At 44.9% G+C, this 16,343-nt stretch overlaps 1 protein-coding gene across 4 annotated transcripts in view; it reads right to left on the bottom strand.

Annotated features, from left to right (window-relative positions):
* Positions 1-16,343, bottom strand: part of FRMD6 (FERM domain containing 6) — a 312,237-nt gene that overhangs the window by 228,182 nt on the left and 67,712 nt on the right. The gene's annotated exons all lie outside the window — the stretch shown is intronic.

The raw sequence follows: 16,343 nt of genomic DNA, 5'->3' as shown, positions 1-16,343 counted from the left end.
TTTTCCAATTAAAACCCCCTTTTACCCGCTTCTAAAATACTCCCATTGGAAATTACTTACTTTTTTACTTTTGTTTTTTGTTTTTTTTTTTTAACTTGCTCCCAAATGAAACAATTGGAGTAAAATACTCCAATTGAACTATAGGCATTGATTTCCTTGCCTCCAACAGTGTTGTGAATTTTCTGGGAAATCAACCCCTTTACAAAATAACTTTCTTTACCCATGTGCAGGGGTTAAGATTTCAAGTTGCAAGCTACTAGCCAAGCATAATTATTTGCGCTCCCCCCTCATTCTGATGCACACTATTTCTTATCCATAGTATTATCTCGAGGCAAGTGCACATTTTGAGCTCTGAATGAAATATGGACACAATGTTTGAGAAGTGAACCTGATAACGTATCTGTTTTGACTGTCATATGGGGTCCTCTATAGCACAACTTGTGCCATTTTTTGCAGCCTCTAGGTGCATTGCTCAGAAGAGGACGCAAGACCGACCAGATGGGGTTCAGCCAACAGGCAGGCTTACTAGCGTTGCCATTGAAAAATACTTCAAATCCTCTGACCAATGTGGAGGACACTTGAATGAGACGGAGGCAACGGTTTTGGTCTGTTCAGTTTCCTCTTAGTTTAGGCCTGGTCCTGGCCTCTGATGAAGGGGTGGTGTTGATGTCTTATGTCCGTTTATAGAAGTCTCCTGAATGAGCCTGATCCAACTGAATTTGGGCCCGGGTGTGCTACTTTACTCAGGGGGAGGAGAGCTTGACCCAATTGCGACATGCTTTTGGAGCATACATTTCCACACAATTTTGTGATTTGAAGAGCCGGGTTTAAAAGCTTCCTTCTGAAGGTCATGTGGTTTTCCAAGTTGTGAAGTTGCCTGTGTATGGTGTTCCACAGGCTGGTTGCTAGGAATGAAGGTGGACCCTCTTGCTATGTTGGTTGAACCGTGGAACTGTTAATGAAGCTTTGTTGCTGGATCAACGTTTTCAGACTGTTGTCTGTGGAATAAACCTCTTTCCAGTTGTTTCTGGTTCTTTGCAGGGGATACCATAGTAGTTGATGCACAAGGTTCTCAACTGCTTGGACACTGCATTTGTGATGTGTTCCCATCTTTACAGTCTTACTGCTAAAATTTAAAATCCTGATAACTGTTCAGCAGGTAGCGTATGACACCTAGGTAAAGGCTGTTTTTTTTAAATAAACCAGCGTACTAGAGTAGGGAGTGCCATAGTTCTGCGTTGGGATGCCAACTATGGGGGTGGGGGAGAAGACGCTTTCTTCTATAGCTTTAACTTGAGGTTTGAAGTGGAGTTGTCACTCGCTCTACAAATCAAATTAACGCTTCAAATACAGCAATACCATGGTTTGAGTGCTTTGACATTTTTGCATTTGATATGAATGTTGAACGTTTACATTGTTCTGGTCTGTAGAAGTATTAAAAACAAGTAATTAACTTTTATAATAGTCAAAACAAGGCTTTCACACAAACTGCACAAGTGGTTATACAAGGACACCTTTCACAGGTTTTATTTGCTTTGATTCTTTGTGGCCCTTTGTGAGACACGTCATGTGCCTTTTTCAAATCGGGGCACTATATGCTACATTGTCACATGTTACTTTATCTTCTTTGTATGTCCCATAACGTCTTGAATGATCATCTGTCTGCCCTATAACCAAGGTTAAATCCCTCCTGAAAAGTGTCAGTTTCTGGTCCTACGCGTAGGCTCTCTAGATTTTGGAGAGCCAACTCATAGGATCAGGAACTGACACTCTGATTGTATAATCAGTGGCGCAGTTTTTGTGTGAAAGCCACGTTTTGACTGAATTTATACGGAGTTGGGGACTCTTCTCCGTTTACTTTCACGCACATGCGACACGGCAAAACCCATTGATTAGAAGAGGGCACAGAGCATATTGAGCTGATATTCTTCAACCCCACCCAACAAAACAAACTTTTTATATATCTCCACGGGGACTTAAATTTCAAGTTTCTGTCGTATTAGTCTCCACTTGTAGTCTCGGGATGCAGTATTTCCCTTTCTGGTAGAAGTGCCTTTACAAGTTCCAGTACTCGCTTTATCTGAGCTGCACGATTCCATATTTTTCTTTATTTTCCTAATTTCATAATTAATCATTTTGCCTCCAAGTCTTGTTGTTCAACGTTTCTCCTTTATTCAATTGGCTGTATGCACTTTTCCTTCAGGTTCCAACATGCAGCACTTGTATCAATCCCTTTCTCAGTTGGTTCTAGCATGCAGCGTTTCTCTTTTCAGTAACTTTGACAGATGTTACGATTTGAGTTATGCATCGTGTCTCCACCACAAAGGTGAAGATGCACGAACCTCCCTTCTATATCCATCCAGTTTGCTCTTCATCACTAAGTTGACTTGTGCACGCTTTCCCACCTGGAAGCACTTTGGAGGGCTGGTTGGTTCCAGTGTAGTTCTGCCTCTCGACCAAACCTTTGCCACATCTCTTCAGCTGTGCCCTGTTCTCCTGCTACCTGGGCGTGGTAATTGTCTGTACAGCACACTGGTTGCATGTCTGGAAACTCGCTGCTTGGCATGGTGCATCTCGCGCTCCACAGCTTACTTGCATTAGCATGATCCTCATTCCTCCATCCTTTTGCTGGTCCCAAACAATATGGCAAGTCAAGCGAAGATTGACTCAATTCTGTTACAGAAGACCTGTAACCACATTGCCCATCTGCCACTACACTCCTTTCATGATAGTATACTCGGAATGGGGCTTGGCAACGTACAATTATTGGAAGTTTTTCCTCAGTGTCATTGATTTGGCAATATGAATTTTGGAAAGATCTACACAAACTTGTGCACAACTATTCCCTCTCCTAATCTCCCTGCATGCTGGTGCTGTTTGGAACAAAGTATGCAGTTCTGGGCGAATGTCTGCTTCAATGCCATGTAATCCCCTCCTCTCCATGCTCTTAAAGAAAGGGTTTATCTGGCAAAGAATGTGTTGCATATCTTCAGTAAATTCCTTCTATGTTTGCATTTGTGGAACAGAAAAGCATTACAGATCATTCCTTGTGAGTTCTTAGAATTAGAAACTACCATTTGGCTAACGCAGTGTTTTACTTTTTTTTTGTTGCATTTAATAAGTTTACAATGTTTGGCAAAGAAAAATAAAAAAATGTTGAAACAGATCTATTCCTAATTTCTTTCAAACAGTTCCTTAAAAAATGTCACCACTGCATCATTTTTTGGATTGCTTCCATTCATTAAATGACTCCATCATTCTTCAGAGTCTAGTATCAAATAGTTGATGTCAATTCTCCCAGATGTTAACCCTCTCACTGCCAAGATCTCATTAGTTGGGAGAACGTTCAAGCGTGCTCTTAGATAATAGTCCAGAAACCCTATATTCGGAAAGCGATTTTAGATACTTTGGTAAAGTGTTGACTTTCCGATGTTCTGCAGCTGGGTGTGTTGATAATTGATATTGGACTGCTGAATCCGCTCTTAGTATCCAGTCGTGTTCATTTCTTTTATTTGCATAGGGTCATTCATCAGCTCTTCTCTTCAACCTTCAATATTTTCTTACACCAATTATTCAGCGTTGGGATAAATAATGAATTCATTTCCTTGCATATTAAATCCAGGATCAATGGTCGTGAGATGATGGTGCATTAGATTGTTTCATTTCATTCTACAGTGTATTTTAAAGATGGAAGGCCGAGCTCACGACAAAACGTCTGTATTGGAATAGATGATAGGTCTAATACTGTCTTCCAAAATAGACCCTCTAACTGGGGGCAGGCCTTCTCCGGCATTTGGAACAGTGCCTCTACGCCATATGTCAATGATGCGGCCACCTTCGCTTTGTAAAACGTTAACACTGCCGAGATTAAACATATTATTTAGGGCCTTTGCCTGCCAATGCCTTTCGTTCTCTCTCTTAAATGGTTCATCATTGGAGTGTCTGCTCGTGAATCACTAAGCCACACCCCCTAGAAATTTGAATGCACTCAGTTGTTCAATCTTCTCGCCATCCAGACTCCATGAGAACCGATTCTTGCCTTTTGAGTTCCGAAAGCTCTGTCTTTGTTTTTCCTTTATTTCTAGGCCGTTCGACTTGATGTACTGATCGGGAGCATCCAAATGATGTTGTAGGCCGATTGGAGTTTGGTCTATTAAGATCACATCGTCTATGTAGTAGACGTGACAACCAGCACTCCCCCACCTTCAAAGGAAAAGATCTAATCTATAGGGCTGAATTCATGTCCGCAAGAAAGAAATTAAACTGAGCCGCAGCCATTGGGCAGCACCGATTTACTCCCATGTTGGGATTTCGTCTGACAAATTGCCCGACCGGTCCAACTGAACTCTCAGACGTGCCGGAATGCATCGCCACTAATGGGGACCCATCAAGGCCTCTGGACATTGCTGGAGTTTTTGCCATCATTTCTGGCGGTTTATTTGATTAAAGGCTTGGACTAAGTCCACAAAGATCTTGGTCTTTTCTTGCGTTCGACCATTTAACATGTTGAGTATCATAATATCTACTGATGTCACGATACCTTTAACAAACCCTGTTTGGAACGGGTCCTTAGAAACCGTTTCTAGGCACCGGTCTCGAAAGTGGTCTAGGATCGTGGAGCCGAAATGTTTCCTATTAAATCCAAAAGGGCGATGGGTCGATACATTTTGGGCTTTTCCCTTTCGCCCTTTTTCAATAGCATGACCACAGTTGCTGTCCTCCATGATGGTGGTATTTGTTGCAATCTGGTGACCTGATCTAAGAGGTTGTATATAAATCTGGCCCAATCCTCTGGATGTTCGTTACGTTAGTGAGGCCATCTGGGCCTGGCGCTCATGAGCTATTGATCTTCAAAATATGCTCTTTTATGTTATCTATATCGCATGAATATCCATGACCCAGGTGTTTTAGCTATAGCAAGAGATTTTGTTGTGGTCATTTTCTCCGCCTACAAGTTGGTTCAATGTTGAATCCAGCAATGCTCACTTATTGGATCTATCTCCTCTATTCCAGGTGAGTTTCCCATCGTCTTTAACAGGGCACAGAAATTCGCTTTTCTTGCTGTCAAGAGCCTTTAACATTAATTCTGCATCCTGCTGGTACATTTTAGTGAGCATTGCCATTGGGTGTATTTTATTCTTTTCTCATGCACCTTTTCTACATTTTTTTTTTCTTTTTCTCTCCACTCTTGTGAGCTTCCTTCGTTCAACTAGAGCTATGTTAAACGTGTGGGGGTCTATTTTGGCCTTTTCATCTGTCCTTCGCTTATCCGCTCACTGCGCTGTTGGTGTAGGACTTGTGTGTGCTGTTAAGTGCAAAATCCAGACAGGAGGAGGGTTTCTGTGCAACAGGCCCAAAAAAAAGGACTGCTGGGGCGTTACACAGCCATTACACACTTGGTCCTCAAACAGCAGTGTTGCTGTGTTTTATTAATCTGCAAGTTAAAAGATTAAATGTTCTGTGATAATGCATCATGAGAATATATTTTGAGTTACTTAGTATGGTGTTGGGTGGCCTTGTTTCCATCCAGTCTGCATATTGTATTGTCATTGAAATAGCGCTCTTTCCCCATTTGTATGGCCTCAACGTGCTTTGTGGTTGGAACGCCCTCGGTGACCGCAGTCAATGTGTAGGAGGTTCTAATAGTTTAGATGTGTGCATTTTCGCCAGTTTAGGATTTAGGTGGCTGCCTAGGCTTCAGTAAGCATATGGTAAATGTAGCTTTGGATAGTACACTATATTGGCTAGATCGCCCTAATTCTGTCAATACATCTCTTTCAGAAAGTGGAGGGTGACAAATCACCAATGTGGGTTTCTCCTTTGCATACAAGTGGATTCTGGGAACATAGACTGCACACCACGTTTAAGTGGACATGGTGGCGGTTTAATTGGGCACAACACGAGCGCAAACCAGGAACCATATATACTCATTTGGTCAGCTTCAGTGTTTGTATGTGGGGTTTGGGCTGTCCTGTGTGAACAGAGGACTTCACTAAATGTTCCCAAATATGTCCCTACTACTGTTTGTAAATGATTCTCGTTTGCACTCGCAGCAATGCATTTAGGGGACATTGGTAGTCTAAAAGTGCGAACTAGCAGAATTTGCAAGCAATGAAAGAAACTTTCATTCAATGCTTGAAAATTATACTCGCTTACGATTTCCGACTCCCACGCGTATAGGTAAAGTTACTTGGGATGTTTATTGCTGGAGAAGTTTTTGGAGACTGTTAGAGCTCCTATCCGGCTAGCCCTGACCACACTCCAATTCCACCACAGGAGGGATTACCCAGTTGGGAATCCTAGGCCATAACTTCAGTGCCAAGAAAAGGAAAGTGCTATGGCCAGCCATGCAATCACTCTGCAGGAGGGTGGGGGCACAGAGTGGCATTTACACTCACACCCCAAGCAATCTTGACCTGGGACACTCTGTTGCTGGGGCCTTTGACCTATAATTTTGGTACTGGGTGGTGGCCCAGGGGTTACAGGTGTAGTGGTGAAGTTTGTCAGGTTTTGGTATAGCTAGTAGTTACAATCTGGTGTGTGGACAGTTCTAGAAGACTGGCCTGACACAAAACTGGCTCCAGGTGGCCCATCTAGAGATGCATGCAATGTTTCTGGGCCATAACCTGGAGCAGTGCAGTGTCTTAAGTTTCAACTCATGGTGGTCTTTTTTGCATCAGATGTACCTGGTCAGTGAATGGTTAATCCGCACGAGGGTCCTGAAACTTGAAGTCCACCAATGGCAGTGAAATTATGTAGGAAACTGGACTAGTTGATCACGCCGATCCAAGGAAGGAAGGCACTGATTGGACTTCACTTGTTGCAGGAAATGGCGCTGAGGATGGTCCGTAGATGGCTTGTGCAATGAGGGTTTGATTCTTGCCTCTACTGATAAACCTTGAATAGCGCAAGACCCTTTCATCTTAGCCTTAGTTGAGGCTGGGCCGGTTGTTGTAGCTCTCCAGTGGCATAGATCTGGTCCATTCAAATGGGTAAGAGCTGCCCAATAGTGAGCAGCCACTTACCTCACATCTACGCAGCAACAGACACCCACTGGGAGAAATGTGGATTGGAAGCAGCTAGTCCCAGTTCCGTCACACAAAGCACTGGGATAGATTTCTGAGCAGGACCCTGTGACGTGCATGCCCACATAGGATATTTCTGAGCTGTCTGGACAAAAAAAAGATGGTCAAAGGGCAGGACTTTGATCCCAATGTGCAGCCTTTATGAGGATATGTTGCTCACAATTCTGACTGTGCAAAGGATGGTGCACTGTAGAGCATGGGGGGAAAAAAGTTGAAAACATGATTTAATGTCACCAGGCTGTCCCATGCACATCACGAAGGCCTACAATTTGTGCCAGACAATTAATGTGGTGTGTGATACAAAATAAGTGTGGGCTTTTGTGTTGGCATGGGAAATGCCTAATACTTACACAAGCTAACTGTTGGCTTTTCCAATGCTCGTTTTAACAGGACTTCAATGAAGGGCGCGCATAGTGCTTATAAATGTGGCTGAGCGCAGACCTAGTTAAGGCATTTTTATCCCACCAGTTCCACATTTACAGCTCCAGCAAGCACTTTGAGTGCAACGTTTGATAGCACGGCTTGATTAAAACAAGCTCAAAGAGTTCCCATGAGGAGGTATTTGGGTGCAGGAACTGGGTGTGAATGGGCGTGGGCAGTCAATGGTTGGGCAAATAACCTATCTACACTCTAATGCAATAGTCTCAGCATGGAGGTGGCTTTTAGCCAAAATTAACAATGGGGAAACAAAGTCGTTTATGATTGCCCACTGCCCCCACCCCTCCCCCAATATTGAGCAGTGCTGTAAGTGTGAAGCTAAAAAGGCTTTGCTCGCCTCAAACCTGCCAGGATTCCAGATATGGATAAATAAATACGCTGGAAGTCCCAAATCTATGGTGAGGAAGCTACAAAAAGAACAATTTCCCTAACACACCCTGTTTTCCCTTTTTTAATGCCATAAGCTCTGCAAATCCACCAGCACAGTAGGTGCTGGGAAGGTGGTGTCCGCACAAAAGCACACAGAACAAAAAAAAAAAAAAGACGAGTGTGCCACTCACACTACCTGGCACTTCATGTCAATCCGTTCCCCAAAGAAGGCTCAAGTGGAGGCCATCTTCCCATCAACATATTAATTAAGTCTTGCAGCCCTGAGAGACCTAAGAAGGTGCTTTTCATTTTTATTGTTTTGTCATGTTCCTGGGATTTATACCGCATGTCGCTGCCACTAGCATGGTCTGCGGACGCTCTGGTGGATCTGAAGGAGGGCGGTCGGTGGGAGAGAAGGCACATGCAAGGAAGCTTTACTTATGTGTTGATACGTGCAGTGCGGATGTACCCTGCGCTCTAAGTGTGGGTCAGTTTGTAGGTGTTCTCTGTCAGAGCTTGCAGGCGTGTCCAAAGAGGGAGTCTTGTGTGTCTAGTGCTGGGATGCAGTGGTAAGTTGTTTGGAGCAGTGTAGTGTAAAACCGGAGGAGCGTACAAAACTCTCATTGTCTCTTGCGAGGTGTAAACTGTTAAGCCTGCTGGTGCTCTAACGGAACATAAATTAAGCTCTGATAACTCTTTGCATTCTTGTAGTCTTACATTTATAAATGTGCAATTAACAATAGAAGCACATTGAAGAAATGCGAAATTGGCATGAGCTGAATGCCAGGACCTGTAAAACGCTTTTTTTTAAAAAATAAATCTCATTTGTTGCATGTCCATGGAGTAACAATACATTAGAAAAGTGGGCAATAGATTGTGAACATCCCATACTTATTGGGATTTCCCACAATCTCAAGCTTTGTAGGTTTTTAAGATGAAACATGGAAAAGCAATGTGGTACGAGCAGCTGGGAAGGGGGCGGTAGAAAGCCTAAATGTCAGTGTCAAGTCAACCACACCCAGGCCTGCTGGCAAGCATGGCACTGCCCACTGAGCGAGCTGGAGGGGTGTGCCACTACGATGGGCCTGCTGCTCCCGCTCACCTTGGAGCGCGGTAGACTCCGCATTCAGACCAGAGGGATGCAGGGAAGATGCCAGTTTGCTATGGTGACCTCACGTCTTAATATTTTCCCCCATGACGTCATCTAAAAGCAGGCTATTGGGGCATTTTTTGATGTGAGAGGGTATGAAAAAATCCTGGACAACAATTTCACCCAAACAAAAGACTTTAATAGGCTGCTTTCTGCATATATTGGTGTGTATGGCCATTTCGTTGACATTCCACCTTAACATAAGTCACTTTACTTGGAAGACCTCTTGTAAATGTGCACAACCACTCAGGTGAATTTGACAACATTGGTTAAAATTACAAAAAGCATTCTCCTTTTTAACATTTAGCATGTTCAATTAATGTCTTTAGGACTTTACAGTAGGCATTTTGAAATATTCTTGCATTATCAAAGACACTTTGGGAGGGTGAAGTGCCGTTTTCACGGTACTTATAGTGAATAGTGCTTGGTAGAGCTAATCTCCTGCTAAGCTGTCTGGTGGTGATTTGCAGGCACTCTTAAGAGCACCTCCCATATTGAGAGGAGAATGTGTAATGTAAACAAACTGCAGCTTCAGAAAACCAAGGACGTCATTTAGGGGTCGCAACTGGGACCCCTGAATTCTCCCTTGCTACCCCATTTTTTTAATTTTTATAAATTGACGCTCCTGGGTTGTGGTCAGCAACATGCTGTTCTTTGTTTCTGGAGTAGCTGGTTTTCTGGTAGCTATAGCTGGCAAGATAGCTCAGTGGGTAGAGTGCTTGGTGCCTCAATGTGTGTGATCTGCAGGTTTGACTCATCCTTTCATCCTGCTGAGGTTGATAAATGAGTACCAACACAGGTTGGGTGATATTGTATGTGTATTTGTTATAAAAGAAGCACTTAAGTGTAAGTGCTATATAATAACACATTATTGTTTGGCCTTGGGCGTCTGCTTGCATTCACAGAAATTTGGTAATACGGGCCTATACGCACTGATATTAACTATACATATCGTGATCCATTCTTGTATGCAATGTATATCACTTTACAATGATAACGTAACCATAGTTTTCATAGTGTACTTAAAGCCATGCTCTGTGATGTTACTTCCTGTTTTGTAAAGGGGTGAAAGGTTGTGTTCCATTGCTTCTTGTGGTGTCACTTTAGGGGTGAGTGTCAGATGACATCACTTCCTGTCTGTGTCTTCTTGCCCAATGGATTAAACCACACACTCCTTTCAATAGCAGGGCAGTAATCGGCCACAAAGGCCCCGAGCACAATGTAGCTCAATTGCCTCCTGAGCCAGTGAGCGGTTCGATATTGCCGCTCTTAATAATTCATGCTAAGATGGTCGGGGACTATGCACTGAGCGGCAGTGCAGGCCAGACAGGCAGTGCGCTTGCTAACACTTCCTGCTGGAAGCCACCCCAGCCAAAGCATCCACGTGGGCGTTATTTCAAGGATGTGTGCACAGCTTGAGTCAAGCCCTTTTTGGGCGTTTCCAGATTCAGAAATTGACAAACAATCTTCCAAAAGACAGGCGTCATGAAGTCGAGAACCTGTGTGGCTTTAAGAGTGTTTAAATACAACTTCTAGTTGTCAAGCCTGCATGAGAACTGAGTCGCTGCCTTCATCCCTGGTTCCAGATTTTGATTTTTGCAAATCCGATTGCTACTATAGGTCATTACAAGTTGCCGGTCTGGTAATAAAGTGCTGGTAATAACGTTTGCCACGGGATGGATGAAATCCGACCCCTACCGGGAAAAACTGCTGGTATTACCGGCACAGTAATACTGTTGCCAGTAATACAGGCAAAATCCCCAGATGGAGTCGGCACGGTTAATATGCCAGTAATACTGGCAGCCATGTGACGGTAACTGTATTACCGTTTGCTGCTATCCCAGTGGTATTTCCGCCGAGATTCTGGCAAACTCGTAATGATTCATTCTCACACTTAGAAACACGGAAGGGAGGCGATTTCTGTTTTCTTACCTACTGCCTTTCATTTTCTTTTCACAATCAGCATAGGTTATTAAAACATAGAACCTCTCTTGGGTGGTGCTCGGAAGCGTGCGCGGTTCTTAAGTCTTTGTGCCACATCACGCCCCCCTCCCCCCTAGCAAGCAGCTCTGTATACCCCATCTGCGCTCCAGGCCACTCCAGAGAACACTGGCCGAGATTATCCAAATGCGGGCAACGCCCACATTTCCACATCTGCTCTCAATCTTTCCCTGTGGCTCGCTTTCATGAAACCGAATAGCACTCTGGGTTTTATTAAAAACATTTTTCCAAGATTAAAGCAATCTGAAAAAACGCAGGTAATGTGACCCTGCATTTGAGAAACGTTCACCCCGGCATAGCCCTTTAGTGCCAACAAATGAGCCTAGCAGTGCATGCCGAGATGCCCGTGGGTCCATTTCCATGCACCACCCGCCCGGGGGTGCCCCATCTACAGTGCCTAACGCTTTAGGGGCTGCCTTTCCTGCATGTATAGCCAACGACTTGTTTTGCTGTGTATGTGTGCAGGCAGTACAACACATGAAGCCCCCTCGAATGAGGGGCTTCATCTAGTAAACAGGGGAGGGCTGCATCCGATCCCTTCCCTCTACAGCAATGGGGACTGTAGAATGCATGTATGCTTCAGAACATATGGGGCCAGTAGGAGACCCTGCTTTAGGTAATGGAGCGAATGCTAAGCAGGTGTGGAAACCATCAGTGAACAAGCATTGGCAATGCCAACGGTCTGGACTTGTGTAGGCATGGGAAGGGCACTTGGCAGGCTCTGCTGTAGTGCTATTGGTATTACCACCAAACACTGAATAAGAAAATAACTCGGTGGAAAAGACCACCTTTATTTGGTCGAATTTTTATGAGATTGTGTACCACTTTATTTTTAAAAAAAATATATATATGGGGTGGGTTAAGGGTATAACTTAAGGTAGGGGGAAGTAGGGTCGGGGTCTGCCCCCCGCATTTTTTTTCGACCAAAAAAAGCTCTGTCCTTTCCACCTCCTTATTTTTTAGTGGAAATGTTTGCGTTGATCCGTGGCATTAATTGACCATTGGTGGTAGCAAGTGAGTAAATGGTTCAAGTACCTGGGCAGCTAATAAAAGTGCGTGGCTAATGCCGAATGCTGCCAGGTACTTCCAAAAGTAACAATTGGGAACTACTGTTGCCCATCTGTCAATCAGTCGGTCAAGTCTCTACCGCCACATGCCCAAGTGTGCCAGTGGCTACACTGGGTCTAACCTATAAGAACGCCTTCACCTTGAAAGGCTTTTATGTCAGCAGAAAGACATAGAATTGCTATATATGAGAGCCTGCATTCTGGGAAGGCGTCCCCTTCCTCATTCCCATTGCTCCAAACCAGGTTCCTTTTGACTGGCGGAGTCATCTGGCACCACATGCAGCATAAAGTGGAAATGTACTCATTTAATAGTAGTGGGGGGGGGGGGGGTGTGCTCCTTTGACCAGGTCGATTGTGGACCTTTCCCAGGCTAATGTAACAAGTTACTATTTCCCAACCAATGACAACGGAAACGGATTGTATTGACTGCCTAAGATGAAGGGGCCGAACCATAATACCAGTGCATGCATGCAGGCTCCTCGAGTGCTCTGGTGATCTAAATGTGTGACCCTGGCCCCATCGGATGAATCCACTTCATTGCCACCTCTTCTGCTGCAATCCCTGGCCTCTCTTTATTCTTCCCTTTTCTTCATACCACTCAGTTGGTTTTTGCTCTGAAAATCACACACACGCACGTTTTTCCTCCTGCCACATAACTATTCTGCACGTGTAAATGCTTGCGAGTTTGAACGTTCGCTTCTTTTTTCACATGCCTGATTCGTGGAGGTGTGCTAAAACTGACCTCGCCTGGCGCCAAGTTCTGTAGGTTACTGCATTGCCAGCACTTGTCATTTTGCTTTCATGTAGTTCATAAATCTGGAACTGCAGGTGCCAGCGTGCAACCGGATATGTGGCACGAGAGCCAGGGCTGGTTGATTGCTTTGCGCATTGCCCTGGACAGCGTAAGGTCCTTCCCACATAGTGGTGTAGCTTTCAAGACTTCGGCAACCCCCAGGCCCAGTGGGCTTTCATTCCCAGACACGCTGCCTGCCCTCCCGTACTTGTCATCTTGCTCTCCCCCTGACCTTGTGCCCCAGGATAGTCTTTTTGCTGAGCAGCCAGTGTGGTCAAGGGTGACTGACTCCTGTGTAGTTATTTGCTGTGTTGCTCTTCCCCGATCACACTTCTTCCCGATCAGGTGCATCGCCCCAATTTCCTCTGCCCCATTCCACTGCAAATATGAGCATATGGCTTTTGTTTTTTTTATTGTATTATTGCTCCCCCTGCTGTGCGATGATATAATTTTTCATAAGCATGCGTTGCTTTCTTTGGGTTCTCCTCCCATCCGTCCACATGATATCTCATGATAGTGTTGCTTGTTGCTGGCACTGCTCTCCTGCTGAGCTATACTATAGGTCTACACAACTGTGCCTTATATATAGAACTCTGTTCCATGCGTCCTCCTTTTGCAGGAACTCTCTCTCCTGGGGTTCTCCGGTTGTGTTCCCACTGTCCTGTTCGTAAGCATTTCTGTCCTATCCTTAGACATGCCCCACCACCTACTGTTATTCTGTCCTAGGTTCTGATCCCCGGTGTTCTTGCTTTCACGGGATTCTCTCCTGAACTTTTGGCCCAGCTGCTTTTTTTTGCTAAGCTCTGCTTCCACTTGTGATCACTTCCTAGGCGCCATTCCATCATTGGCTCAGGTAAGCTCCTGCCATCTTTCCTGGCTATTTTATTGCTTGCATTGCTCTATTGCTGTACTCCTGCTCCCCACTGTTTCATTCTCCCCTACCCACCCCCCATTGTGATTCTGATCCTAGCAATGTTCACTGTAGGGCTTTGCTACTCACCTTTGTGATTGTCCCTGGGGGAAAGGGGGGGGCGACTGAAGATGGGAATAGGCCTCATATCTTGCCCTATAACTTTCTGCATAGTGTTTGTGTATGCTCTATTGTTGTGATATCATGATCTGATTTTGGGATGTCAATTTTGTGCCCCATTAAATAAGGGAGTGGGACTCCTACGTCCTACGGCTCTGGCGTGGGGACACTGTGTGCCTTTTCAGGTGCACCCCGGCACGTTGGCTCAGCTGGAGGGGTTGATTAGGGTTGTTCAGAGAGAGACTTGCTGACATTTTAGTTTTCAATCAATTAAGACATCGGGGTGCATCGAGTGTGGATGGTTTCTCTAGTCTACACACTGTGCTCTGCTCAGTGCAGCCCAAGTCTGTGCTGTAAATCCTCAAATTGTATTGCATTGTGATGTCTAACTACTAATTTAGGTCACTTACAATCCAATCAATGTCAGTTACCATTAAGCTGGACTGCATTACTTCATTGATTCTGCATCTTCTAAATCAGCCTGTGAAGACAGTAGGACACACATGCACTCGTCCCTTCCTGCCTCGTGTTGCCTTCAATTATGCTATTCAATCGCTACCCACAGGCGCATTAAGGCATTTTGAAATCACACCATTTCTTCTCTTAGGTGTCATTGTTATAGGCCATATGTCATTGTCAAAGGCCATATGTTTCACATACTATACTTGGGCTACATTAGGTGGGGAGGCCCTGCTACAATCTCCCAGCTATGCCTCTTGCAATGTCCTTACCTCCCAGGAAAGATTTGTTAGCTCACTTAATGTTGCAATTCTACCAAGGGACCAGCAATTATTTTATAAGTAGGCACCCCCTCCCCACATCAAGTCTAGTCTCCCTCATGCTTGCCCTCACCTAGTTCACATTTTTGAATTTGCCCTCATGGAAAGGCCATGCACATATGCCTCTTCAGGGGGTGATTTTGCACCGCCCTACCGTTCCCCTCCCCCACTGTGGTCCCTGCCTTCACTTGTTTCTCACCCCGTTCTTGGCTTCGTCACTTTGGACAGTTAGTTTGGCAGTCCCACATAATGCCCCATAGGAAACCCCATTTGGCATGTTTGTTGGCTGTGAATAGGTTAAATTGTGAGCATTTTTCATGTTTCCTCAGCAGGCATTCCAGGACACCGGTATCCCTCTTTCATCCAAGGCTTACTCTCGCATCTTACACTCCAGAAACTCTAGGTAAACCGGTGCAAACATCAAAATTAACTGGCAGAATAGCCTGAGAAGGGTTAACTATCTCTAGATGTTTAAGAGATTTCATGAGGCTACAATAGTAAGATCCTATATTGGGAAGTGCTTTTTTTTTAATGTATTTATACCAGGGTTGTGAGTTATTTTCTGCAGGTGAAAGTAAAAGTCAATAAAAACCATCGGTGGTTGTAACCATTCGGCAACTGGCCAGTGTTGACAGACAGCTCGGCTATACAAAAGATAGGAAGAACAAGAACAGCACATGGGAGTATCCCACACACAATGCACCGACATTGCACAGCCTGCACTGTACAATCGCCCTGCAGGAGAGGCTAAGCACGCAGGGCTATTGGCGGGTGGCGTTTACAAACTCTTGCCTAGTGCCCTGATCAGACTGTGGTTGCCCATAGTAATCTTTTCACACAGCCAATCCTTGGCTGATACAAGACAACAAGAACTCGCCGGGCACGTCTCAGAGCCACCACACAACCAAGGTTGTGTTAATACCAGCGATGCCTTCCGGGGTACTGCAACCAGCATCAATGGAAAATCCATGTTATGGCAAAAAGAAGACCTCTCCTGCTTCCTAGATATTCATTCCATCTCACCCACTGTCTATGATTACACTGCACCCCTTCTTACAGGATTACACCCCCACCCTGCCTCAACCCCTTTGTATCTTTGCAATGTGTTGGTTCGGTGTGTTCCTTTCCACCTCCTGTTCTATTTTCCTTCCCAATTCCTCTACAGTCTACGGTTAGGTTTTTCCCTGGACTGTGGCACAGAATACCAATTTCTAGGAAAAGGTACGTGTGTCGTAAGGCCACTAAGGTGGCGATTGGTGTAGTACAAAAGCTTAATAATATGGCGTTAAGATATTCCATGGGTTATACCAGGGGTAACGGCCCAGCAGCCTGAGTTAAAGGCCTGAACGAAGAAGGGGGAGAGATCGGGCTGGGCAACCGACGATCAGACTTGCTTGTAACGGCAGGCTAGATCCCGGCAGGCTAGATCGGACGTATCTACCCACTTTTCTAGCCTCCCGATTGGCCGGCTTCCACCCACAGGGTGCTAATATATAATATGTTGTAGGAGGGAGCCCTAGACTTTGGGCATAAATTGTCCCCGAACCAGAATCTTTGAACTAACCTGGCAAGTCACCCAAACTCTCAGCAGAATTAAGTCCCAACTCTCAAAACACAGATCGCTCCTGGAC

The sequence above is a fragment of the Ambystoma mexicanum genome, chromosome 14, assembly GCF_040938575.1.
Source record: "Ambystoma mexicanum isolate Mex_15411 chromosome 14, UKY_AmexF1_1, whole genome shotgun sequence".
Classification (NCBI taxonomy): Eukaryota; Metazoa; Chordata; class Amphibia; order Caudata; family Ambystomatidae; genus Ambystoma; species Ambystoma mexicanum.
This window is presented reverse-complemented; position numbering and strand designations above follow the sequence as displayed.